Below are 8,209 nucleotides of genomic sequence, written 5' to 3'. Positions count from 1 at the left end.
TTTTAAATATATTTTTGGAACTGCTGGTTTTAGTAATTATTAAATTAAACGAACTAAAAAGTCTTAAAAATAAACAATTCTTAGCCATAACCCCAAAAAATGCAGATCTCCTGTGAACTTTCTTTATTTTTTATTTATTCATTATTTTCCTAGTGACGTCACAGGTGGTATGCGCGAACTGAAGGAAATTGGAGCCGCTATCGATCATACCTTGTATTCTTTGTACCATGGTTCTAGGACGATTCACAATCGGTAATAAAAAAAACGAAGTAAGCTATTATAGTTTTTTGTCAGTTTGACTGTCATCAGGCAGTCACGCTCCACTAATTTGTTCGAATGGCAAACATTTCAATCATCTGTGTTTTTCCCAAGCCTGGTTTTATAATTGTCTACTTACCAGTCGATCGAGAAACTATCACAAATAGCGAGTAGGTACCACAATTTAGACCAAGTAAGTTTATTATATGTAGGCCTAGGCGCCTAGGTAAGTAAATATAAGAAAATACCCGAGAAAATACCTATGTAAAATTTTTGAGAACAAAATACAAAATATTTGATTATTGCTTTGATTGAAAAAAATGTATTTTCCTCCAAATCAAACAAAAATGCAAAAATTTCGTAAAAAATACTACCTATCTACCTATATTTGGTTATCATCAAAATTTATCACAATAATTGAATTACTTTAGGTAGTTTTTCCGGTAAGGCCTAATCATTTATTAAGTAAGTGGCACTTAACGTGTACGTCAAAAGTTACTAAAAACAGATAAATGTGTTTAACTTTTTTTGTCAGTAGGTATATTAATATATTATCCATAAATTTGATATGAAAAATATTAATTCCAAATTTTATTAATGCTCCAACTGAAGAACAACTAATGCGAACTTCTATCTCACAGGCAGCGTGGCCGAGCGGTCTAAGGCGCTGGTTTTAGGCACCAGTCCGAAAGGGCGTGGGTTCGAATCCCACCGCTGTCAACAAATTTTTGATTTTTTTTTCTAATGTCGTTTTCTCATTTTTGTGATTTTTATGTTTGTATTTCCTAATTTATTCCAACAGATTAAAAAAATCTTTAAAATAGCTAATAAAGTAATGAGGATTTAATAATAATTAGATTTTTCTGCAGGTAGGTAAGTATGTATTATAATTTATACTTTTTTTTATCTAGAACTAAGTAGGTACCTATTTCCCCAATTTAAATATAGTTTTATATCTATTATCTATTTTAAGTGGCCTAGGTATCTATTTTTTCTGAATAACAATTAGGTAAGAATAAAAAATTAATCATCAATTAAGAATTAGGTAGGTACGAATCATATTGAATGTGTGCTATATAATAATGGGTGTTGCGTATATAACGTATCGTACATCGATATATACCATATACCTAGTCTGAATTTATTTATTTCTATAATATATGTTTTTTTAAAATCAAAATCATTTTAAGATATTATAGTTTTTTCGACTGCCTCTCCATATGAGTCACTTAAATGAAATTTCTCGTACACTCCGATATGGTCTAGTGGCTAGGATACCTGGCTTTCACCCAGGAGGCTCGGGTTCGATTCCCGGTATCGGAATATTTTTTTATTTTATTTTATATTTTAGTTTATAAAATTATAGTATACATATTATCTTTTTCATTTCCTTTAATTCTAAAATATTGAGAAAATATACATTTTACAATGATATACATTTTTAGTTTCTTTTTGGTCCATATTTATGATGTTAAAGTAGTACATAGTCTAGTTTTAGGCAAAGCAAAAAACTCCAGATGCTGCAAAAAGTTGTTCTTCCTGTTGATTACAATTTTTCCAAAAATGCATGCACATCTGCAATTTTTGAGACAGTGGCGATATGAATGAATAAAGTAATAAAAATAAAATGCAGATGGAAGTTAGTTGATCTGAAGCGGTGCAAGCATTTAATAAGGCTGTTTTGTGGAGTAAAAAAAAATAATATTTTTAATACTGACGATCTATTTGTGTTACTAAAATGCTGGTATAAGGCTTTGCAGAAGAACATGGCTGCAAAAAAAGTGCAGAAACAGATTATACAGTATTTTAATCAACTATAAATGTCAAGTTTTATTATTTAAAATACAGGGTGGCGCACAGGGGCGCAACTAGACATATACTTTTAGGGGGGCTTAAGTCTTTTGGGGGGGCTTAGGTCACTATAAGATAAGATTCATGTGAGGTTAAAACCAATTTTATACAACACGCACTGGTCATCTGGGGGGGCATCTGGCCCCCTGGCCCCCCCCTAGTTGCGCCTCTGGTGGCGCACCTCATTCCCCTCGGTTGATTATACGAAAACGGAAAGATGTAGAAACAAACTATTTTATAGGTATATGTCGGAAGGCAATGTGCATAATTTAAAATTATTTTGAAATGTACTGGGTGTGTCAGAATTAAGATCCATATCAAAGTTATATTTTATCTTTAACTTTGTTGCCGGTATTTTATTTTATTTTTGGATTCTTGGGCATAAAATAAGGCATTTATTATAAGCGCTTAATTTGTTTAAATGCTTTGAGTTTTGAGATATTTAAAGATATTTAAATATGCATGCTATAATAAAAAGGTTTGTCAACACCCTGTAAAGGGTGGTCGAAATTGGTCTGTTTTAACAGAGAAAACCTACTTCCTGACTAGATAGAGCAAAACTAACATAGATGTCATGGGCTAGATTTCTGAGAAACGTTTAATGGCCTAAACCGCCTGTTCATATTTTCGCTGCCAACGAGATACTGAGTCTTTTTGAATTTTTTACCATTTGGAAAATTGCCCATAACTTTTGTATTTCCCGGAATAGTAAAATTCTGTAAAAACGTTCTTAAAGCACTTTTTTAAGCACAATCCAGTGGCGTAGTCAGGTTTTTGTATACTTGCTTTTTTAGTCAGAAATAATAAAAAATATAATTTTTTAAATGGAAATTATAGTTGGCTATGTACTTAAAAAAATGCTGGCGTTTAATCCTTTCCAACGATATAAAGTTATGTGTATTTATTTGTAAAAATTAGAGAAATATTACGTTCTTTATCTTTGTATCGAAGCGGGCCTTGATTTTGTGTTGACCTATAGTTGCCTAATTATTTTTTATCACAATTTTATATTATATATCATTATTTATCTGCATAATTAAAACCTTTTGAAAAGGCAAATCAACATTCTATATTAGTATTACCATTTATAATTAAAAAGCCAGGGTTACAACTGCACTGGAGTGAGTTACAACTGCACAAATGGAGAATTTAGAGAGAATTGGATTGGAACAAGGGATCCCATATCTTAGCCTGCTAGGTCCTGTGATGTAACTCCTTTTGACTTTTTTTATGGGGGAAATTAAAATGCCTTATATATATACATATAAGGGGAGAACCATTGGGATGAGAGAAGAATTACAGAAGGCTACTAGGCAAGCTTTTGGACTTATTACACCAGTTCGCCTAATAAATTGTTGTAACTCTGTGCGCAAAAGATGTTTATTGTGTATTCAACAAAGGGGTGCTCAGTTTGAACATCTTTGATGATTTTTTTTAGAAAACTATATTCGTCACTCAAAAAATACTTTTTTTTTAGTTTTATTATTTGTTTATCGTATCGATTTCAATTGTAATTACCAATACTAATATAGAATGTTAATTTACCTTTTCAAAAGTCTTTAATTATGCAGATAAACAATAATATAGAATATTAAATTGTAAATAAAAAAATAATTAGGCAAATATGTCAACACAAAATCAAGGCCCGCTTCGATACAAAGATAAAGAACGTAATATTTCTCTCATTTTTAGAAATAAATACACATAACTTTATATCGTTGGAAAGGACTAACGCAAGCATTTTTTAAGTTCATAGCCAACTATAATTTCCATTTCAAAAATTATATTTTTTATTATTTCTGACAAAAAAAGCAAGCATAGAAAAAAACTGACTACACCACTGGATTGTGCCTTAGTAACATTTTTACAGAATTTTATTATTCTGCAAAATAAAAAAGTTATGGGCAATTTTCAAAATGGTAAAAAATTTAAAAAGACCCCGTATCTCAGTTGGCAGTTAAAATATCAACAGGCGGTTTACGTGATGAAACGTTTCTCAGAAATCGAGCCCATGACATCTATGTCGGTTTTGCTCTGTCTAGTCAGGAAATAGGTTTTCTCTGTTAAAACAGACCAATTTTGACCACCCTGTACATTACTTTTCAGAGTTAATTCGTGTGCTGACTTTAAAGCCAGAGAAATAAACTTTACTAAAAAATTATATTGCTTCTGCAGCTAAATGCATACAGGGGTATCAAAAATTGCTGGTCTATTTTAAAATAGTTATTTAACATAAAAACTTTGTTATTTCAAATACAACACTATGCATTTTTTTAAATAAATCGGAGCAGATTTAAATGGTTTTTTTTAAACTATATTAGGGTTTCCTATATTTATCTGGCTCAGTTTTTGAATAAAAAGCGATTTTTCAATAAAATGGAAATCAAGATGGATAGGCTGGTGTCACCATGGCAATTTGTTAGGGACAGTTAAGAGCGAGGTTAGTAGCTATTTTCAAAATCGACAATAGTTTATGGATTTTATTTAAATTTATAACAGTTAACTTTTATTTAATTTACTTGGAGTAGTTTAATAAGTATTTATTATTTTATCAACAAAAATAAAGCAGTAGTTCTTTAATTTATATTACGATGACTGGTAGACATATTGGATTTTCTATAAAAGAACCAATTAAGGCAAATTCATTTTCTTCACTTACAACAACAGGTTTCTGCCTAATAGGTTTTTCATATACCACACTATCAGCTTTTCGAAATAGGAAAAGTAGTTTTTCAAAGGAACGCTTGTCAAGAAAATTCCTCTTTGGATATCTTTGAGCATAAACATTTCAGGCCAACAAGCAATTGTCCTCTCAAAATAAAATTATTAGTAACATATCCATTCCTTCCTTCAGCTGATACTGCTTCATTTTTCTTCATAAAATAATACATACTTAATTATTAACCTTATTATAGGTAAATTAAATAAAAATAACCTGATATAAATTTAAATAAAGCCCATAAACTAATGTCGATTTTGAAAATACCTACGCAGTGTCACTAGAAAGTTTCCACGGCGACACAAGCCATTTTGGTTAAAATTTTATTGACAAATCGCTTTTTATTCAAAAGGAAACTCTAATACACTTTAAAAGAGCATTTAAATCTGCTTCGACTTATTTAAAAAAATACATAATACTTATTTAAAAAAATACATAATTTAAAATAACGAAGTTTTTATGTAAAATAAATATTTAAAATAGACCAGCAATTTCTAATACCCCTGTATACATTCAAGGAAGCAATAAAATTTTTTAGTAAAGTTTATTTCTCTGTCCTAAAAGTCAGCACAATAATTAATTCTGAAAAGTAATGTACAAGGTGCTGACAAACTTTTTTATTATAGCATAAATATTTAAATATGTTTAAATATGTTTAAATAACAAATTAAACCCTTATAATAAATGCCTTATTTTATGTCCAAGAATTCAAAAATGAAATAAAATACCGGGTGTTCCATAAGAAAAAATATTAATAACTTTGGTATGGATCTTAGTTCTGACACATCCTGTACATTTCAAAATAATTTCAAATTATGCACATTGCCTTCCCACATATGCCCATAAAATATTTTGTTTCTACATATTTCTGTTTTTGTATAATCAACTGAGGCGAATGAGGTGCGCCACCCTGTATATACCGGGTGCGTCTCAAAAGTGGCTCACACCTATAACTTTTTTATTTTTAAAATGTTAAAAAAACGAGATTTGGTATGTTAGTTTATGACATAAACTAGGATTGATTGACGTATTCAATTGTTTTCGGTCACTTCCTGTTTCACCGGATATGACGACAACTTTTGATTTTTAAATGGCACCCTCGGTATATTTTTACTTTATTCGAAAGAAAATAACACTCTGAATAGAATGACATATGTGTGTCAAGATTTGACATTTTGGCATATGGTGTATTTGAAATTATAACTTACGGTTCGTAACGAAAATTTGATTCAAAGCACCAAGTGTGTGGTATCGAATTATTCGTAAAAATGCTTTTTCCAAATATGCTAGTGAGCCACCCTCGTTCCATTTGAAAAAAACGAGATATGATTAAAAATACGATTTGAGCATTGTCTAACTGGCCGGGACAAGAGACTATAAATATTAAAGAATCAAATCTATTTTTTCAAGGTTCCTTGATTAAGAATTAGTGTTTTTAACATAGCCATGGTACTCTAGATTGAATTTTAAAATACGATTTTTTATTAACCGAGAATGTCAAAAGTTGACATATGATATGTCTTTCTATTCAGAATGTCATTTTTTATCGAATAAAGTAAAAAAAAATACCGAGGGTGCCATTTAAAAATCAAAAGTTGTAGTCATTTCCGGTGAAACAGGAAGTGACCAAAATCAATTGAATACGTCAATCAATCCCAATTTATGTCATATGCTAACATACAAAATCTCGTTTCTTTATCTGAAGAAATAAAAAAGATATAGGGGTGAGCCACTTTTGAGACCCACCCAGTACAGGGTTAGTCTTAAATAAGTGCAAACATTTTTAGGTGCAGTATATTTCGACCCCAGAAACACGAATATGAGGTCTTTTCGCGAAAAAAAAATTCTGAAAATTCCAAATTTTTTTAGTTCTTAGTTAAAAAAATATAATAATTTCTTGATAATATGGCAACATAGGTAGTAGATGCAATTAACAAGAAAGAAGACCCAAAAAAGATGCTTAGTAGTTCTCAAAATTTTAGCAAAAAATATTTTTTGGAAATTTTCGAACTAAATTAACTCGGATATTTTGGACTTATTTGAAAAACGGTAAGGAGATAATATGTTTCTTTTACCGACATCTACCAGCCCTAAAAATATTTCCACTTATTTAAGACTCACCCTGTATATAGATGAGCACCAAATAAACTACTACGTACTTATATTTTTTTGTATCCTCAACATCTGCTTTGTCTCCAATTGTTCTGCCAGTTTTGAAATAATATTGGGTGTCTTAAAAATAAGACATCTAAAAAACTATAGCGACTACTTCAAATTGTGAACAATATTCTTTCGCTAAGAAAATATATGTGGATCGAATAAAAAATTACGACCTTTTTCAAAACGGACATCCTGTTCTTCCATTCAAATACACAACGTTCAAAGTCGCTCTCCGTTCTTGAATTACAAAAGCGGAACATTTCGGAACGACGATCTCTAAAATGTGGAAAAACGTAATGCATTTTTCACGATGCAGCTCCTTCTTTCGGCAGAAAACGTAGAAAATTCAGATATGTTGGTGTATACTGCTTGATTGAGCGATCGATGAATGGTTTTTACAAACTGAGAGCGATTCGAATAAAATTACTTGACTGAGTGATTAGGTGGATGCTATAGCATAAGTGATGTTTGTGTTGAATAACAATTGAAGTAGGGTTTCCAATTTTCAAAATCAAAAATAGAGGACGAGAGGGTAAAAAAGAGGAACAGGCGAAACATTTTTTTAAACCACGTCCAAATGTCTAGAATTTACTAAAAAGCTATGTAAACGGTATGCGATTGATGATCTTTCTTATTTTTTTAAGAATATTTGTAGGTACTCAAAATTTGTTAAAATAAAAGAACAAAAATTTTGTTTTAGAAGATAAGCTAAAGTAAACATAAAATCGATTAATATGTTTATCGGTTCCACAAATATTTCTTGTACATAAATACCCTTGATTATGTTAATATATAAACAAGGTAAATCCTAACCTAAAGTGGCTATGAGAAATTGCTGGAAATTATTTTCAAGTTTGTAGAGCGGCCGCTAGAGGGCGCAACTGCTATAAAAAATAATATAAAGGAGTTTTCACACAATTTTGCTTAGATAACGGGTACTGTAAATAATAGCTTCATAATCTTTAGTAAATTTTGATTTTTTTTTAAGTATCTGCCAAAATGAAGTGGTGGGTGAAGGTTAGATCTGTTTTTATTTAAATATTAATAACTCCGGACTGGATGAACGGAATCCAACAAACGGGGGCTTGTTTAAAAGAGCGTTTCTTGTATACTCTATATTATGTAGTATAAATAATAATATTAAGCTTTTGAATGTAGTCGCTAGGGGACGCTGTCTTATAATTTAACAAACATTGCGTGTTTTTCAAAAAAATTAAATGG

At 30.5% G+C, this 8,209-nt stretch overlaps 2 non-coding genes across 2 annotated transcripts; both read left to right on the top strand.

Moving 5' to 3' along the window:
* Window positions 1-898: 898 nt before the first annotated feature.
* Window positions 899-978, top strand: Trnal-uag. The gene has a single exon. It is a non-coding gene; the product is annotated as a tRNA-Leu (tRNA).
* Window positions 979-1,509: 531 nt separating this feature from the next.
* Window positions 1,510-1,581, top strand: Trnae-uuc. The gene has a single exon. It is a non-coding gene; the product is annotated as a tRNA-Glu (tRNA).
* The last annotated feature ends 6,628 nt before the right edge of the window (window positions 1,582-8,209 follow it).

This window comes from Sitophilus oryzae, unplaced genomic scaffold (genome assembly GCF_002938485.1).
Source record: "Sitophilus oryzae breed Bouriz unplaced genomic scaffold, Soryzae_2.0 scaffold_499_pilon_pilon, whole genome shotgun sequence".
Taxonomy (NCBI): domain Eukaryota; kingdom Metazoa; phylum Arthropoda; class Insecta; order Coleoptera; family Curculionidae; genus Sitophilus; species Sitophilus oryzae.
This window is presented reverse-complemented; position numbering and strand designations above follow the sequence as displayed.